The sequence below is a fragment of the Phaethon aethereus genome (genome assembly GCF_964289735.1).
Source record: "Phaethon aethereus genome assembly, contig: HAP1_SCAFFOLD_108, whole genome shotgun sequence".
NCBI classification, from domain to species: domain Eukaryota; kingdom Metazoa; phylum Chordata; class Aves; order Phaethontiformes; family Phaethontidae; genus Phaethon; species Phaethon aethereus.
The window spans coordinates 129,692-149,163 of record NW_028113960.1 but is presented as its reverse complement, the minus strand read 5'-3'; the positions used below and the strand labels follow the sequence as shown (position 1 = coordinate 149,163).

General features: G+C 48.5%; 1 pseudogene across 1 annotated transcript in view; it reads left to right on the top strand.

Moving 5' to 3' along the window:
• LOC309416428 (E3 ubiquitin-protein ligase RBBP6-like) overlaps positions 1-19,472 on the top strand; it is a 97,448-nt pseudogene that overhangs the window by 6,725 nt on the left and 71,251 nt on the right. The window contains exons 8-17 of the transcript in view: positions 526-665; positions 1,582-1,754; positions 2,503-2,606; positions 3,054-3,397; positions 4,510-4,606; positions 4,687-4,765; positions 4,859-4,916; positions 6,105-6,461; positions 6,829-6,927; positions 8,231-9,165. The product of the transcript in view is annotated as an E3 ubiquitin-protein ligase RBBP6-like (transcript). The remainder of the gene's footprint in view (positions 1-525; positions 666-1,581; positions 1,755-2,502; positions 2,607-3,053; positions 3,398-4,509; positions 4,607-4,686; positions 4,766-4,858; positions 4,917-6,104; positions 6,462-6,828; positions 6,928-8,230; positions 9,166-19,472) is intronic.

Sequence of the window (19,472 nt, the reverse complement as noted above, 5' to 3'; positions counted from 1 at the left end):
ACAGTTTTCAGTAGTTTGTAAAAACCCAAGATGTTTCGGTCGACCCCATCCGTTCAATGTTTGCGTGTTTTAGTTACACAAGCACCTGGCTGAGTAGCCATGCCATTTGACATCAGTTGCTGAATGTATATGCGTGAGATATGAATTCCACCTTCACTAGAGAAGGTGAATCTCAGTTTCTCAGTGTCGGATTCAGAGCACCGAGTTAAGCTCTCACTCTGAACTGCGCTTTGGAGGAGGAGCGGGGTTGTGTCTCCTCTCCGAGTGGATGGTGAGCCAAGGGATATTTCACCCTTAAGGAACTTGACATTAAGCCAAAGGATGTCGACTGAGTTCAAAACGCTGCTCAAGCCTTTGGGACATCCTGGCTATATTCCTTTAGGGAGAAGGGTATTTTAGTTGAGCAAGCCTTATGCTGGGTAAAAGGAGAGGATTAAAGGCTTTTGCTGCTGAAAATCATCATTGAAATGTCCTTTTAAGGGTGGGTCTTAAGATGAGAGATATCTGCACTTCTTTTCTTAACAGGACAGAAATTTTGAGTCTGTTCCCAGAATTAAAAGGAGCACAGGAATTCCGAGGAGTTTCCTGATGGAGGTGAAAGATCCCAGTATAAAGGGTGCTATGCTGACAAGCACTGGGAAATACGCCATACCAATTATTAGTGCGTAAGTATGGGATTAATGGGACTGAGCAGAAAGGGAACGAGAGAAACCATGCGTGTGTGTCTGAGTGGCAATGCAAGCAAGTTGGCCAGCGTCTGTAATTACGAAGGAGGAAGCACCGTCATTGTATCGTCGCCTTAAAATCTGTGATACTTTCTGATATGGAAATAGACTGGTCCTGCTGTTCACACCCCTGGAAGTTGGTTCAACTTGTGGTACACCTAGAATCTGTAGGTCTGCAGAAGATTTCACTAGTGCTTACCGTTGGAGTCATTCTCCTCGAAAGCTTGTTTTGCTTCTCTTTGACGTTTCAAAGGCTTCTTGCCCAATTTAGCAAATAGCTGTGTGAGTGAGATTTCCTCCCCCTCTGGCTTTGATCAAATCTCATGTGTGAACCAGACGGATGTTTTCCTGTTTTGCTTTACCCTAAGAAAATCCTACTGTGTGGTGACAAGAGTGTCTGAGAAGAAATGCACTTGATAGCACTTCTGTTTGTGGCTGTCATGGATCTCCTTGTGTAGAAGCTGAGACATAGTTTTCTTTTATTCATAAGTGTATTTAATCGGAGACTCACTTGATCCTGAGCCTGCAATTTACATTGACCCTCTGGCAGAGGAGAGGTGGGATTCATTTCAGCTGATTTCTGGATGTCGAAAAATGATTTTTCTAGTCTGAGCCAATCTCTTAGTTGATCCCATGAATGGGAGAGTTCTGCAGAAGGAAAATTGTTCCCCCTCCCTCTTCTGGTGTGGTGGCCAAAGAGAAGTAGTTGAAACTAAATGCCTACGCTTTAGAAGGCTAATGTGGACTGAGAAGAATGCCATCTATTTTACCTAGCTTGCGGAAAATCCAAAGCTTGGAAAAGTTCTCCTTTGCCCATCTTTCACTTGTTGTTTTTCCTTCCCCGCCCCGCCTCCAGGGAAGCGTATGCTAGAGGAAAGAAGGAAAAGCCTCCCTTTTCACCAGAGGAGCCGTCCTCCTCCTCCTCCTCAGACGCTCCTATTCCAGAGGAGTTGTTATGTCTCATTTGCAAAGAGGTCATGAGTGACGCAGCTGTTACTCCCTGCTGTGGAAACAGTTACTGTGACGAATGTAAGTCTTACTCCCACGGTTGTTAACTCAAAACATGGCATCTGACCTTCCGAAGGCAGAACTGGGTGAGAACGAAATTACTTGGTTACCCGTTCTGTTTGATACCTGAGTATACCCAGAACGGGAGAGGACCCTGCTCATGCAAAGGGCAGAAAAAAAAGGCAGAAAGCTTTTTTCCCTGGTTACGTGTCTAGTTAAACCCTCTGTACATGTGGAAGGATGACTCTGAGAAGAATGTGTAACCGTGCAGGTGATTACAGTATGAGATACTGAATACATTTAGTTTGTCCCCAGCCCTTTCTCTCATGCAAAATTCTATAGCCTGCTCTGGTGACTTATTGTGGTCTGCAACAAACGGAGAGTTGGGCGTTTAATCCACATTCTTCTCCACAGGAGAGTTGGTGAAATCCTTCAGAACTTGAATCTATGAACGGTTTTTTGAGATGTGTTTTATTCATCAACCTTGAGGTTGGTGACTTCTCACTGTCCTGCACAGTGGAAAGACCAGTCCAAACATCAAGACACAGCCTACTCTACAGCTTCCAAGTAACAACAGTGAAATATCAACACTGCTTAGTTATTTGCTGCATGCTGGACATTTTTTACACTATTGGACATTTACCGCTTCAGGCTCTGTTCAAGACTGTATTCACCCATTAATCATATACGTGTTTTTATAATTGATTAGAACCCCAACATTTTCCTTAGTTTTGCTGAAAACTCTTTTGATGGTTCTCGTTATTCACAGGTATTAGAACAGCGTTACTGGAATCTGAGGAACATACATGCCCAACGTGTCATCAAACAGATGTTTCTCCCGATGCTTTGACTGCCAACAAGTTGTTACGCCAGGTGACATGCTGACATTTATGTAAACTGTTTGTTAGACAGGTCTATTTGCGAAAAGCTGAAAGGGAAGAAAATACTCGTTTACATCTCCTTAAGCAAGGCTAAATGGAATAAGGCTAAATTTACTTTTCAGAGACGTTATCTGGTGTTAGAGAAGCTTACAACTCTTTAGAGAGAATCTGGCAAATTCAGGTCACACTTTTGCTTAACATGATTGCCTCACTTTCAAATTTGGTGTTAACACTGAGGTACTGTAAATAGAGATACTCTGCGTTACCCATCGTTAGGGTCAGTGTTTCACCTGATGTCTTCCTATACCTGTATGTTGATTGATTTTAGGATTGATAATGTTTACAGGAACACACAAGCAATTTTGCTCTGGGGAGGCTTTTGTTCGTACATCTACTGAAGTTTCATAGTGCCTTTCTGTACGTGTTTTTCTGCCTCTAGGCTGTGAACAACTTCAATAATGGAACTGGCTACAGAGAGCAGATTCAGCAGCAACATGAGCAGCAGCCGCCACCTCCACCACCTCCACCACCACTAACGAGACAAACAAGAGCGCACAACATGCAGCCTCAGCTCCGGCCAGCAGTTTCCAGACAGCAGGACCCACTAATGACTCCATTAGCATCCCTGGCTCCTCATTCTGCTGCTGCTTTGTCATCGTTGGCCTCTGGTCAGTCCTCTGTGGCCGTTGGGCTGCCAGTAAATCCATCTTCTGTCATCACCTCTGGTCTCCCTCCAGCAGTGTCCCTGTCTCTCTGTGCTGAACAGCCGGACGGACCTCTTTGGTAAGTAAATCTGTAGATCAACAGGGATATAAAGGACACTAAAATGCTCAAGTTAGGTTCTTCTTCTTGTTGAGCTTCTCCACTAGCTATTTATCTATCGGTAGTGACAGTTCCCGATACTAGTGGAAGTTCTGGTTTTTGTATTTACTTTGAATGAGGACACTTTGATAACTTGGAAGTGTGTCTCATGCAAGGATTGTCTCAGAAGTATTTCTTGCTCAGTTCCCTTATCAGTCATTGTCTATGAGTTTTACCCTGAAAGAGGCACATTTTGCCCAGGGGCCCTTTGGTTTTATGTGGCTAGCAATTCCTAAAGGAGCCCTCTAGTTATGTCAAAGCTTCTTGAGTGCATTAATTTCTCTCTAGTACGGAGGAAGCAACAGTTTCATGAAACCTGTAAAAGCACAATTAGAGCTAAAACTGAGCAGGTGTTTTCCTATTACGTTTTTCTACGGTATTTCTACCATCAATCTTACGATAAGTCAGAGTCATCCTCAGTAACACAAAGGGCAGTCGGTGACGCGTGCTGACCTGGCTAATAAACACTGAAACGCCGTAACTTTGAAGTATTTACAAACATGAAAGTCTGAGTTTGCAGCCTGGTGAAGTCACATGAAAAGACGTGAAAGATCTGTACGATTGTTTAGGGCTTGTGGCCTTTCAGCTTTATGCCTGGGCTGCAAATAGCCTCTCTGTCCAGAAGACTGTCAGGCTCAGCTGTAGCGTTGAATGCAAAGAACCGCAATTCAGAAGAACCTCTAAGGCAGCCTCTGCACTCGCACATAAACATTTCCTCATAGAATTTCAGTTCTCGCGTCTTCCAAAACGGAGATTCAGTGTGTGACTTGTATGTGCTCTAACCCTTTCACGTGCAGCTAGCTTAAGAAGATATTTTTCCAGTGAGCTTTCTCTTGGCATGCCAGTAGTCCAAATTGACTTCTTTCCAGTGCTTCCTTAAGAATGGGCCAACTTCACATCTGTAAATCTGATGAAGATTTTTTTTAATTTTTTTTCCCGTTTACAGTAGTCAGCCTTTTCTCACCTTGGACTTGCTATTTCCAGTAGCTCTTGAAAACGCTGTTTGAATAATAACTTTTTTTTTTTTTTTGTAGTGATGCTGATACTGTGTTACCTCCTGCTGCTCTGGTGACTGCTACTGAACTTCTGAAATTTCCCTCTCTGTCAACCAGCAGCTTGTTGGAAGAGGAGGTCAGTTTTCTTTCAAATGATGCAGTGACTGTTGCCTTTTAGTGGAGCTTAATTTCTATCTCTTTGCATGTATTGACAAGGGCGATCACGTTCCTGCACTAAGGCAACCAGCGATCCCAAGTCTTCTGGGCCCCCAAGGGCAATCAGTACCCTCAACCGGTAAGTCACTATAACTTTAGAATTTCTTTTAAAAAGCTGTCTTGAGATAAACTAAATGGGATTTTTCTCTTTTTCCTCTCCCTATGCCAAAAGCTCATGCAATCACAGGCAGCACAGTTGGCTCAGCTGGTGGCAGACCAGGCTGGCAACGGTAAGTATTCTACAGAAATCCGGTATATTACGACCCGTAACCTGTTCAACGAGGCCGTAACACTTAACTTAGACAACAGCTGATTTATAATGGAGTAAGTATGCCCAGATAGTTGTGGAGAATACAAGCGGTGATTAATTTTTAAAGGGCTTAATTTGATTTGGCTTTGACAAAGGGGATCTGTGCTTGCAGTAGAGTATTTAAAGTAAAACTCCAGTACGTGATTGAAAAGAGGACTCTGAAAAAGGAACAGTTTTTGAGGGAACCAGCAGTACATCTAAAAATGAAATATAACTAAAGGATTGGGTGGAAAGCCACCCTTTTGATTACTGGCTGAACAGACCTGAAGACATTGATTCCCCAATACAAATCAGCCTCCAACATTCTTTATTTCACAACTTAGCGGATACTGGTGGAGCAAATTCTTCGAAAAGTCAAGGCTGTTATTTGATGACGATTTTGAATTTCTTCAATGTTCTCATCTCAACGAGCCAAGGTGCTTTCTCTCAGTGGGAGAGAGAGGCGTTTGTTTGATATATTATTGCTGTGTCAAGTTAGTCCTTCCTTTTGGTACGCCTCTGTTAGAGATCGGTTGTAAGCGTGCATTGTGTTTATAATGTCTTAAAGATAAAGCACAACAAAAGCCAGGACGATTCCACAGATTTCCTAAAACTCTCAAATTTAGTAAGCAAGAAAATAACAATTCAGGGACAAGAACAGGCCAAAGACATCATCATGAGGCAAGACCACAGGTGATGCCTGTGGAAGAAGCTAAAAGAAGTTTGAGAGAAGATTAGTTAATATTTGTGCAGTACTTTGAGGATCAGAAGTGTGATCTTCAGTAGTAAGTATAAGCAGTAAGTACATCAAGGAGTGGCAGAGGAGCGGTGGGCACTTGGCACATGGGACATGGGAGTGTCTTTTAAGCACGGGCAGCCTCCATCCACGGTCACAAAGCGGAGTATAAGGGGAGAAGACTGCGGGAGCTGTTGTGGGCGAGGGTCTGGAAGGCAAGCATGAGGATCAAGAAGGGAGCGTAGTCTCAAGTGAAGGGAAAGCAGGGAGAAAAATGCTGAAGTTGAGGGTAGGAAGTGCTCGCCACCAGGCTGCCGCTTCATTGGCTTTCCTCTTTACAATCAGGGCAGAGTGTGACAAAGAGTGACACATGTTTTTGGGTTTCTTCAGAAGTTCAAATCGAGGACGCCTGCGCAGTGGACGTTCCCAAAGGACTCATGCCCCAACAGAAGCAGCATCAACACCCGTCGTCGTGCCTGTGCCTCCAGCTCCCTCGTACCCTCCACCACCCCATGCACTTCCTTCAGGGCTACCACCAGCACAGTCTCCTCTTCACTTTCCACCTGGTCAGCCTCCATCTGCTGGGTACGCTGTTCCCCCTCCAGGATATCCTCCAGCTCCTGCCAACATGTCATCAGCTTGGGTAGCAACAGCAGTGCCAAGGGCTCATGCAAATACCATCCTCATGACACAAGCACCTCCTTTATCAAGGGAGGAGTTTTACCGAGAACAGCAGAGACTGCAAGAGGAGTAAGTATTTGGCTCAATGAAGTTGCCTTGGTTTTCATTGTTGTATTTCAATAGCATATCAGACTGCAGTTACACCACAGTGCACCTGACATCAACAAAATGCAAGAATCGTCACGATGTCATAATGTCATGTCCTTTTTCTTTGAAAGGGTAAACATGCAAAACTGAGACAAGACAAATGTAGTTCTAAAATATTGGCTAAAAGCTGTAGGTATTCTAAACTGGTCTTCCTTCGATGTTAGCTGTTCACCTTTTGCATTTGCATGCAGTAGGCATTTTCTCCTAGTGGCCATGTTGTGTTTCTTGATGTCTTTTGGTAACGAAGGTCAAACTACAATGGTAGTAAAGGTCAAACTTGTTTTCACAGGGAAAAGAAAAAGTCCAAACCTGATGAGTTTACAAAGGATGAGTTTGCTAAGGAAGTGATGGAATATAACAAGTCTCGAAAGGAGCGTTCGGTTTCCAGGTACGTGCTTTACATGTCCATTATGGAGAAGCAGATTGTCTGGAAGAATCAGGAGGCATTCCACTCCACCGCTCTGTTGCTAGACGGATGGGATGACCCCAGGGATTAGCAGCGACAGGAGTTTCATGTGTGCATTCCTAGCTTAAATAGGGCAGAGATTACAGTTGACTGGCAGTTATAATTTGGCAACAGCTGTTCAGGAACAGGTTTCTCTTTTAGTAAAGCTTCTCTGTAATGGAATCCTTCACCGCCTGACAGCCTTGAGGAGGCCAGAAATTGAAGAGGTGGAGTTGCTGGATTTTCTGCATCTCCCTATTCTGCTTGTAACCATTTCCTCAAAGCACTTTGGAGGAGATCTGTGAGAGACGTTGTCTTCATCTCCTCTTCTGTTTACCACATGTGGGTACACAGAGAGATTTCAACCTGGACTGCAAACTGGTGGCTTATGCTAGTATGGTTTTGACCTTGTAAAATTTGTCTCATGACTCAGACTTGTTTGTAAGGAAATCTTGAATTGCTGAAGGACTTATAGAGGAGGGAAGATGCTCATGAACGTCTGCGGAATGATGCGAAAGGGTTCTTTAAAAAATAATAAAAGAACTCCTTGTGAAGAAAAACCTCAGGGTAGCTGATGTTTTCTATTCCCAGAAGTCACTTGGGCAGGAGTGCTGAAAAGCTCTCTCTTGCTCATGCTGCCAGTATCTGTCCTAGAGTAATGGCATTGAGTCATCCTAGTCGAGGCTGAGTTCAGAAGCTTTTCGAGATGATTTCTCTTGAAATGCAGTCACTATCCCTGGTTAGAGCTAGAGGTATGTGTAAGATTTTGCTAGCACATCTGGCCAGAAGTGTTGATTAAAGACAACTGGACGTAAGAATTTTGCATCCCATACAAATTGCCAAAGAAGTAGTGAAGTTAAATAGTCCAAGCAGCATTTTAACATTGATCTTTACTGTATTAATGCTACATCGTGTTCTCTCGATGTTTGATACTGCACGGTAGCCATAAAGACTTGCTCTTTTTGCATCTGACTGCAACAAAAGGGATTTGCACTGCGTGTAGTGGTTGAGGAGTGAAAAATGTGCACGTTCATGTCCCAGTAGAGGCCAGTATACAGCACCTTAAATCAATCAATAGCCAAAGGAAATCTGGGAGGAAAAAAGCTGGGGAGAGTCACTGTTTTGAATTAACTTCATCTGGTTTTTTGTGTTCTTGTTTTTTTAAGGTCCAACTCTCCAAAAAGCTGAGGAGAGTAACTGTTTTGAATTAACTTGATCAATTTTTTTGTGTTGTGTTTTTTTTAAGGTCCAACTCTCCCTATAGTACTTCATCTTCCTCTACAAGTTCGCATACCTACTCCAAGTCAAGAACAGGTTCTTCCTACTCTTGCTCGTACTCTCGATCATTTAGTCGTTCCCATTCTCGCTCCTACTCACGATCACCACCATATCCAAGAAGAGGCAAAGGGAAGAGTCACAAGAACTGTCATTCCTGGTCAAGGCCACATGGTTATCACCGGTCGAGGTCAAAGTCACCCCCACACAGAAGACACCATTCACGGTCAAGGCCTCCAGTAGTCCGAGGCCAATCTCCCAGGAAATGGACTATATCTCAAGGGGAAGGAGGAAGGGAGTATTTTAACCGGTACAGACAAGTTCCACCGTATGATATGAAAGCTTCCGATGGCAGATCTATTGACTTTGGAGATCCATTTGGAGAGCAAGGATACGGAGAATGGGAAAGGAACTACAGAGAGTGGTGTGAAAAGTTTTACAAGGGCAATGGTGTTGGTGCTCAACTTCATCCTCCAGTAAAGAGAGGGAACTTTTCTCCAGACTGCTTTGGTCCACCTGGGACCAGACGAGAGTATTCGCCATATGCTCGGGGACATAGGGAGGATTATCCTGTGGGGCAGAGGCAGCACAGCTGTAATAGAGCTGGAAATTACCCTGAACAACCTTCCGGAAGAGAGAGCCGTGGCAACAAAGAGAGGAAGATGCAAAATCCACGTGGAGATGACAAAGGAAATAAACCTAAAAAACACCAGGAGAGAAGGAAAGAGGATGTGAATGAAGGCTTTCTCAATGCTGAGTTGCTAGAAGGTGCGAGAAAACCAAGAGAGCCAGTTACAGGAGAAGTCGTTCAAAGGGACTCATTGTTCATGCTCCCAAGCAGAGATGATGCCACCCCTGAGATGAGGGATGAGCATTTGGGAGCAGATTCTATGGCTTTCAAGCCAGGGTCTAAAAAGAAGAAAGAGAAGGATGAGCGAAAAGCAAAACCTGGCAAGATAAAGCGGGAAGCAGAAGTGGCTGTTCCTCCTCAGAAGGACAATATAAGAAAACGAGCTAAAGCTTCCCAAGTGAAGGTGGACAGCGAGCGTGAAAAATCTCCTCAAATGGAACCTCCTGTGAAACAAGTGAAGGAGGACATGCCAAAGACAGACAATGTTTAAACATCTTCCTCTCAAAAGGATGAGAAGACTCTTGGTACCCCACAGAAAATTCATCCAAAAGTGACAGAAGATCACCCAGAAACTAGACCAGTCGTGGAGGAAAAGGCAAAGAAAGACCATCCAAAAGAAACCAACTCAGAGCGGAGGACAGGGAGAGGTCATTCAGCAATTACAATCACAGGCTAAACAGCCTCAACTTGGGAAAATTATTTTAAATTCTTGCCAACCAAAATCAGAGTAGGATAATGAGAACTAAAACGAAATCTTAAAACATATCCCCCCCATCCCTCCCTGCTTCCTGGGCTGTCACGAATGGATAATTTAGGCTGTTTGAAGAATCACCACCAAAGATACCAGAAAGCGCATGATTTTAATCTAGATTTGTAAAAAGGATGAGTTAGCAGAAGGCGATGGCAAGGTCCACTCTATTCCTTATTCAAGGTGGAAAAGCTGTGCAGATAGAACAATTAAACTGGAATGATTTACTCGTCTATCAAATCGAGTTAATGTGTATATTTGAGGAGGGAAAGTAGGAGAGACCCTTCCATTGAGTCACGAGATTCAGAGAGGACCCCCATGCTTTCTAAAGTCCTTTTCAGAGAGGAGTCTAGGTGCGACTGAATCCACTCCTATTCCCAGATTTGGTCAACAGTTTATGACTAAAGGGACAGGGTATCGGGGATTCTGGTGTAGTGATACAGACTATGATTTTGTGCTTCCTGTCACTTAAAGATGGCAATTTATCCAATACAAAATAGCAGCAATCACATTCACTAACAATGCCGAGATAAGTCACAGTATCAAATCATATAAAACTTAGCAGCATAATCCACTGAAACTTAGAAGTCCTTAATCACACGCACACCTATAGGTGTAGAGACAGAGACCCATAAAGAGATCTAGAGAAAAGAGATAGAGATGTACCAAGGTACCTATTCAATATCCCCCTGGAATTCAGTTAAATCCTCACATCGAATGCTTTGCATCGCTCAATGGCTGCACAGTCGAGCCTCTGAGCTGATCGTGAACTTGAGGGTTCACGGGCTCTGAGAGGCGTCCCACTCAGAGGGAAGTGCTAGTTGCAGCCCGCTGCGGTCCAGGAGAGCTCAAAGGGTCTCACTTGGGACCACTCTTTATAGGACTGGGAGATGACTGACTTTAGGCATCAGTGAGTTTCCACAATGCAGGCAGGTGATTTCTCAAGGTTTTGACGTTACCGCTGCCAAGGATTGTCTGGAGATAATTGATTAGTTCCGTTCATGTCCTGTACCTTGTTCAGGTGATTGCGTCCCTGATACCCTCAGTGCCATTCTCCTCCTCGTCTACACAAGAGCGCCTGGTACAGCTGAGGGCCTCTCTCTGCCAAACCCTTTGTTCAGAGGCCGAGGCTGGTCAGGCAATTTAGAGTGGCCCAGGTTCAAGGGAGGGATGTGCACCAGCACACGGGCTCAGCTTTGCTCCGGATGTCTTTTCCGCAGGTCCTGCCAGGATCCTGCTGCAGCGCGGGTGTCCCACGGGGTTACGGCCTCCTTCGGGCATCCCCCTGCCCCGGCGTGGGGTCCTTCCCAGGCTGCAGGTGGAGATCTGCTCCAGCGTGGAGCTGCATGGCTGCAGGGGCACAGCCTGCCTCACCATGGTCTTCACCAGGGACTGCAGGGGAACCTCTGCTGCGGCGCCTGGAGCACCTCCTGCCCCTCCTTCCGCACGGACCTTGGTGTCTGCAGGGCTGTTTTCACATGTTCTCCTCTCTCCGGCTGCAAATGCCACGTGCCGGTTTTGTCCCCTTCTGAAATATGTTATCCCAGAGGTGCTGCCCCCGTCGCTGCCTGGCTTGGCCCCGCCGGGCACGGGCTCTATGGGACACAGGGGCAGCTTCTAGCAGCTTCTCACAGAAGCCACCCCTGCAGCCCTGCTGCCACAACCTTGCCACGCAAACCCCATGCAGAGGACGAGGTTGCTGTGCATAAACTCGCAAACCAACCCAGAACGGCTGCCATTGTGATGTAACAGGAACGGTGTCACAGAGGGCGAGAAGGCAGGCATAAGTGTCCCGAGCAATCTCCATAGCAGGCTCACTCCAGGAAGACCCTCGTGGTGTGGGCATTCCCGTCCAAGAGCCTGCAGATGTGATGGGGATGTCCTTTATCCTCCTGGATGCCTAGAGTCTGCAAAATTGTGACCTATCGTTGCAAAAATGAGAGAGCAAGTCTGTGCTGCAGTTCGCGTTTTCTTTTCTTTGGCTTTTTCTGTATTGTATTTGCCGGACAGACCCTGGCTGGCCACACATGTAGCAAGTAAGTGGAGGTTTTTACTACTAGTTGGCTTCTGTATCGATGTGTTCTTTGGCTGTCCCTTAATAACGGAGTTGATTTTTAAACAAAAATGCCAGTAAGATACCATGACTTTGGTAAAGCTGCTGTCAAGAGCTTCAGCTAATAAGGGGGTGTCTCTATCCCACCGGGTGTGGACAGCTTTTGGGATTTAACCTGCAGTGGTTCAGTTCCCCACACATGATCGTGTGTGGCAGTGGGGTCTGCAATTTCCTCAGTTTGCTGGTTCAACCAGTGCAACTGCTAAAATGCGGACTGGGAGAGCTTCTATGAGAGAGAAACTGTGAGGTTAATCTCCAGAATTTACTGACATTTCTCTTCTTTTGAGGGAAAGCATCTTTTTTGTTTAACCTGCATAATGAAGACATATGACTGTCTAAGTTGACACTTAATGTGTGCTAAAAAAGCAATTAGTTTTGTGGTGAAATGCAAAATTCAAAACACTTTGTGTACGCTCCTGAACTCAGGAGCTGTGACTGTGGTTTGTCAGAATAGAACTGCCACAGCTAAGGTGGATTTTCAGCAAGCTTTAATGGGGGAACAGAAGCATTGACAGTTAAAGACCAATTGGCACTTTCCTGACCAAGTTTCCAATTCTTTTAGTTACTGGCAAAACAGGGCAAAAAATAGACACAAGAAACTGTAGAAAAAAGAGTAACCTGATCTATTGTCCTGTTACCCTCCTCTCTATGTAAAATAGCTGTTTCTACTGGAGGGATGTTGTGAAAGAAACATGTCGTCTCTTTGGATTTCCTTGTTCTGTGGGTTTCCCCACAAAAGGCATTTTTATAAGAGCATCTGGTTAATTTTCCTTTGCGCATTGCTGGTAAAGTCGCCCATGGATACGTAGAAGTCCATCCTTCGGTGAGTGTGAAAGTAACCTTTAGCTTTCCTAGCATTTAAGAATGGTGGAGCAAGCTGTGAGATTTGCCTTTTGTGACAGAGTGCCAGCCTTGCAGGCTGAAGGAAAGTCAACCGTAGCGTCTTTGCAGCAGCAGCAAAGGGATCACGGGCTGTTTTCTAGCTTTCTGTTTAAAAACATCAAAACAGATGAAAGTCTGTTCTTGCAGGCAGAAGTTTGCCTTAAGACTACTGCTTAATGGGAGCCTGGCCTGAAATAAGATGACATTACTAATGTTTTAGCTGCACAATTTAGCACTGTCAGACCAAGCGTGGAGCCCAGTGGGAAACATAGTTCTAGGCATTTGACATGACAGGAGGGCGATTATTCCCTGCTTTATTTTTCCCTTAATCATCTTCTATCCCCAGGTAAGCAAAGTGCTAGCGATGCATGGAAAGCCATGCACTGATCTAACGCATGGCAAAGGAACATTCCCCTTCCCATTAGGCACCCCTGGCTTGAGAGAGTTGGCCCTTAATCCGACGTTCAGGATGTCTGACGTCTCGCTCCCTCCTTTGGCCAGTTCAGTACCTGTTGCACTGTTTCTCTTTACATGTTGGGCAACGGCGCTGAGTGTCTCAGAAAATACAGGACGCTGTCTGTGTGCGTGTATCTCTCTGTGACAGTGTGTCCAAGTACAGGTGACTTAAGGCACATAAATTTGTGAGAAGGTGATAGAACCCGCTGCGTCTGCGTCGCAGCTGGGACTGGTGGGGGGTTCAGCTCACCGCACTTCAAGGATCTGCACTGTAGGCTTCAGTTTACACGTAGCCAACGGATCAGCCAGACTTCCCTTGCCTGGCCCACATCTGGAGTCTGCCGGACGGTTGCCAACACCCCGGCGGTGGCTTTTATTCTCCGCTGCCTGTAACGGGAGCCCGGGTGAGCAGTCGGGATGCCTGCCTGGCAGCCCCGGGCAGGTCAGCAGGATGCGCCTTGCTGCCGAGAGGGCTGCATTCCCTCTGGGCTCCTGCTGCGGTGAGACACAGGCAAACAGGAGAAAGATCGCTGTGCGAACTTAGGAGCAGGTGAAGAGGAGGTTGGTGCTGAAAAAGGAGCTTTTAGACAGGGAAGTTGAGCACCGTGGAAACAGGCAATATGATTAGCCCATGGCTAAAACAGTAAAGAAACAAATAGCCATCTCTCCAAAGGCAAATTCCCAACAAGACTACGCAGCGGGCTTTGCCCTTTGATGTGCGTTAATTAACGTAGCCAGTAGGCACCTGTTAGCTTAATTAACTCTTACCATGTCTGTAGATACAATGCCAAAGCAATGAACCAGCAACTAGATGTGACTTCTAGCGATATATCCAAGCATGACATTTTGTGAAATTGGACTTTGACTAAGCACGGGCATGGATAAGTTGTTTTCAGCAAGAATGAAAAACGCCAAGACAACTTAACAAAACAGCAGGGTCATTTGTAACCTTTAAATTGTGCTGTGCCACGTGTAACTTAGCACCGGGGCTGTAGGACTACAGGCATGTCCAGATTGGTTCCTGAAGATGTCAGAAGGAAAGCGGCGTTAGCTTTGACAGTCCCTGTAGTGGCCGATTTAAAGTGGCCTCTTCACATTCCTTTCCTTTTCCAAGGCAAGCGGTCTTGAACCTATACAAATCCTGCCTGAAAATGTGGCTAGAAACCCAGGAATGGGAGCGGAGGGGTGGTCTCTTTCGTGCCACATCGAGAGCAGGACTAGACAGAGGCACTTTGTAACTGCCCTTAGGTAGAGGTCTATATGGGGTCTAAAAGCCCTAAGCTCTGCTTAGAGCCCAGGATGTATCCATAAAATGCCATACAATGGATTAGTTTTTTCAAACCCACAAAGTAATTGCCAATCTAAACTGTGTTAGGGAATGTATGTTTTGAATTGCAAAATCAAAATTCAATAAGCTAGGAAGTGCTACGGTTGTATTTTTTTTTGTTTCTGTAACCTTAATGATCTTTTCAGTACGGCGTTTTATACGTAATGTACGTCTGTGTTTTCTCTCTGTTATGCAGTCAAGTCCAGAATAACAGCAGTTGCTGAAATAATGGTCAGAAATCATATAATTACTAAAGCATTACCAGCTGTTTTTATGTGTTTTCACAGTAACAAAATCACTTCCTGCTTCCAAAACGTGCATGAACAAGACTACTCAAGTTAATGGTTTTCCCTGTTGTTTTGGGTGTCCATAAAGCAAATTAATCTCCTACAAGAGCCCAAATTGGAACGAATTGTTACCGAAATCCTCGTCATGAGGGAAAACACAAACTCCAATATTGTGTAAAGAATTAAACCCAACTTGTGTAATGAATTAAGGAAGAAATGGGGTTCTGGGAGAGGGTGGGGGCTGGAATTAAGGAAGAAATGGGGTTCTGGGAGAGGGTGGGGGCTGGAGCAGGTGGGTGCAGGTCTCTGTCTCTGGTTCTTTTCTGCATTTGGGGGCTATGGGGAACCCTGCTGGAGCGGTGGGTTAGGGGTAGCCGTACTCGTTGGCTGTCTCCATGTCAGCCTCCCTCTGCACAAAAAACTGCAGCTGGCCCAGTGGCATCTGCAGGGCCGCCCGCTCCCGCCCCTCCTGGTCATGCTCGGGCTGCTGCTCGTCTGTGATGGGCACCGAGTCCTCCTGCTCCTGCGGTGGGATGGGCGCAGTGGTGAGGCCCCGCCAGGGCCTGAGGGATAGCAGGGAGTCGGCGGGAGGCTGCGGCACGTGCGGCGGCATGTGCAGCTGCTCTGGCAGCCCCTGGCGTGGGGTTTGGCCCCCCGTGGGGGACAGGCGCAGCCAGCTGGGCTGCCTGGGTTTGGGACGTGCACCAGTGCATGCCTTCTGCTCAGTGCCACTGCCGGTGCCGACTCCTTCTTGCCATGAGTTGGGGTCTCGGGGCTGCTGGCAGGGGACCAGGGTCCCTGGGGGGCACGCTGGGGCTGGCTTGGGGCTCTGGATCGGGCGGTTGGTGCACCGGCCCCACGACCTTCACTCCTCACCCCCGTGGAGGGATGTCTCGATGGCGTTGAGAAATGTGCCCTCTGGTCGGTGCGGGGCATCCTTGGCCCCAGGTTGAGGTGGCTTTTCCTGGGGACGCCGGTACCGCCTGCGGTGGGGATGCTGGTGGTGGGGCTGTCAGCAGCGGGACGGGGTAGACATGGCGGCTCCAGGGGTGTTGGTACCAGGCCGCGGTGGGGGGGCGGGTTCCGCGGCGGTGGTTCCTCGCAGGAACCGCCAGGTGGCGCCGCGGCTGCAGCCTCTGCCGGGCAGGGGGAACAGATACCCTGTTCCTTTAGTCATAAACCCGTTGACCAAGTCTGGCAGTAGGAGTGGATTCAGCTGCACCTAGACTCCTCTCTGAGAAGGACTTTAGAAAGCATGGGGGTCCACCCTGAACCTTGTGACCCAACAGGAGGGAACTCCTTTACTTTCCTTACCTAACCTTAGTCATAAACTGTTGACCAAGTCCGGGATTAGGGGTGGATTTTGGTCCACTCTGAACCTCGTGAATGAATGGGAGGGTCTCCCCTACTTCCTCGCCTCTATATACACATAAGCCACTTTAACCCAATTCGATCCATGAGTAAATCATTCCAATTAAGTGGTAATTTGGGAGGTGTTGAATAAGGGATAGAGTGGACCTTGCCATCGAATTCTGTTAATTCATGCTTTTTACAACTTTATACTAAAATCATTTGCTTTCTGATATCTGTGGCAGTGATTCTTTAAGCGGCCTAAATTACTCATTCGTGACAGAAGTGGTTCAACAGTCAGGGAATGAGATTTTCAGAAGAGACCCCTGGGGTGCCCCTTTGTGGGGGTCCCCAGGAGGTACTTGTGGGGGGTTGGTCGTAGTGGGCTGGGGGATGCAGGCACTGGGGGCGATGGTAGCAGCGTGGGGGGGGATGCTGTTCCTGGGGATTCCGGTAGCATCCTGAGGTGGGGGGCTGGGGCGGGCGAGGGCAGCGAGGGCCTGAGCACGTGCTGGGTTGGCTCGGTGTAACTTGTGCGTCAGTCCGCGTCTGCCTGTGCTCGTTGCCTGCATCTTTCTCTTGGAAGGGATGGTCTCCGGGAGGTTCTGCAGCACACACCTCCTCCCTCCGTCCAGGCGTCGCAGCGCGCCTGCGTTGAATGGCCGCTGTTCAACATCCTTCCCTGTCAGAGCTGCGGCCAGAGCCTCCGTCCGGAGGAGAGCTGTTTGCCTCGTGACCCCATGAAGACCATGCGAGAGCAGAAGGCAGAACTGGGCCTGGTGGTGGACCTGGCGTCCAGAACTCGCGACGGGAGGCCAGAGGTGAGTGTTGGTCTTGCTGTCGGGGAAGCGAAGCTCTGTGACGTTCACGTGCCCCTTCCTGAGGAGCAGCGGTGGGGCCGGGCCGAGGGTCTGTCCCGGGTGAGGGCAGCGTGGTGGGGCGGCGGGCAGGCGTCCTTCCCTGCGGGGTCTGCGAGTGCAAGGGCTATGCCGGCGGTTAGCACGAGCTGCAGGGAGCCTTCCGCGGCGCCCCGGCTCAGCCGGGCTCTGGCAGCGTCCCTGATGGAAGCTCAGAGTGTTGTCGGAGACAAATGAAAGATTCTGGGGGGACAGGCCAGTAGGAGACAACACAATTAAAAAAAGATTAATGGACGTGGATTTAGTGGTCAAGAAGATGAGGAAGAATTGTACTTAAGCAGTAAACCATGAAGATTGAGTTGTTCTTTCCCTCTTGAAAAATGTCGCTGTCAGGAGATCAGCAGAATCCACAGGAACTGGGGTAAAGGTAAAGCTGGCAGGGGGAGATTGCGACCACTGACTCAATTGAGGGACTATGCAAATTACACCCCCCAACTCTTTCTTGGAGCATGCGCGATAGCTCTGTGTAACCAGTAATAACCAATGTGGTAATTTCTAGCCAATGGATGTAAATTTGGGAGGTGTTCTATTGTTTTCGCTACCCATGTAACAGAATCACAGAATCATTAAGGTTGGAAAAGACCTTCAAGATCATCAAGTCCAACCATCAACCCAACACCCCCATGCCCACTAAACCATGTCCCAAGTGCAACGTCTCCACATTTTTTGAACACTTCCAGTGATGGTGACTCCACCACCTCCCTGGGTAGCCTGTTCCAATGCTTGACCACTGTGTAAAGAAATTTTTCCTAATACCCAATCTAAACCTCCCCTGGCACAACTTGAGTCCATTTCCTCTCATCGTGTTGCTTGTTACTTGGGAGAAGAGACCAACACCCACCTCACCACTACCCCCTTTCAGGTGGTTGTAGAGAGCAATGAGGGCTCCCCTCAGCCTCCTCTTCTCCAGACTGAACAACCCCAGTTTCCTCAGCCGCTCCTCATCAGAGTTGTGCTCCAGACCCCTCCCCAGCGTTGTTGTCCTTCTCTGGACATGCTCCAGCACCTCAACGTCCTTCTTGCAGTGAGGGGCCCAAAACTGAACACAGGATTCGAGGTGCAGCCTCACCAGTGCCGAGTACAGGGGCACGATCCCTGCCCTGCTCCTGCTGGCCACACTATTTGTGATAAGGCCAGGACGCCGTTGGCCTTCTTGGCCACCTGGGCGCACTGCCAGCTCATATTCATCCGGCTGTTTTATTCTCACTCAAGGGCTGCAATTTCCATGACAACGACATGTACTTTCCCGTCTGCACATGCGCATCCGCTTCACGCGGCTCCAGCCCCGCTCCTCACGTCACTATCACGTGACTATCACGTCACTGTCACGTGACTATCGCGTGACTCCATGGTGCACGATTTGGCCTTGTAGCAACAATCGGAGGTGTCCGTGGCCCTGCAGCCACTCCCATGGCCAGCCACAGGAATTCTTGCCCAGACAAACAACCTTTGAGACAAATGCCCCATGATTTGCCCCATGGTCCAGTCTCTCACGGTTGGGTCTGGTCGTCATATTGGGCCCTCTGTTCGTTCCCCTCAGCAGGGAGTCACCTACGACAATTACCCTCCTTTTCTTCTTAACAGAGGAAGGCTTGACGTGTGGGGCTGGCTGACTCAGCCTGGGCAACTCCCCGGATGGACTTTCATCAAGGTCCTCCTGTTCCTGGCCCTCAGGTTCCAGAGCCCATGTCTGTTGTGTGAGGGCAGCTGGGACGGTGAGGGAGGCCGGGCGGGGATTCGCCTGCCGCCCCGAGCAGGGACCTGTTTCCCTTCCCCCTCATCTCTTGGGTCCCCTCCTTCTGCCCGGCAGCAGGAGGGCAGGGGATCCCCTGCTGCTTGTGGAGCCTCCACCAGCTGCCTCTGCCTCAGGGACGGCCGGGTGCGGCTCCACCGGCCCACCTCCCTCTCGCACTCCCTGATGCCCCTCAGCCTCCCCACGGCCTCTGCCAGCTCTGCCCCAGGCTGAGCAGGTCGCTCCCCGGTCGCACCGCACGCGGGTGTTGTCTGCGCTGGCCTCCGGCACCAGCGACAGGCTCAGGCGCTGCCTGCAGCCGCGCAGCGGGACAGCCGCGTGCTTGAGCGGGAGCTCGGCCTGGGTGGCCACATTCCTTCTGGCCGCGGCTTTCGGCCGAGGGGAGACCATGGCGGGGCCTCTCCTGGGAGGGCGATGGCCACTCGTCGAGAGAGCCTCTAGTGCCGGGGGGCTGCGCCCTGCCCGCACGCCTGCCCTGCGCGCCCTGCCTGCGCCAACTGCCGCGCTGCGCCCTGCTGACGCGCCACGACCTGTTTGCCCGCCCTGTGCTCTCCCTGCGCTTTCGCCTTCGCGTTTTGCCGCGTTAGGAAGGGTCCCCCGGTGCGATCCTCTGCTCCAGAGCCCTTCGCCTCGGTGGCTTCCAGTGGGGGCAGGCGAAGAGTAAAGGCAGGACCCTGAATTGTAGGAAAGCCAAATTCCAGCTCTCCAGGGAGTCAGTCAACAGGAGCCCCTGGGAAACCACCCTCGGG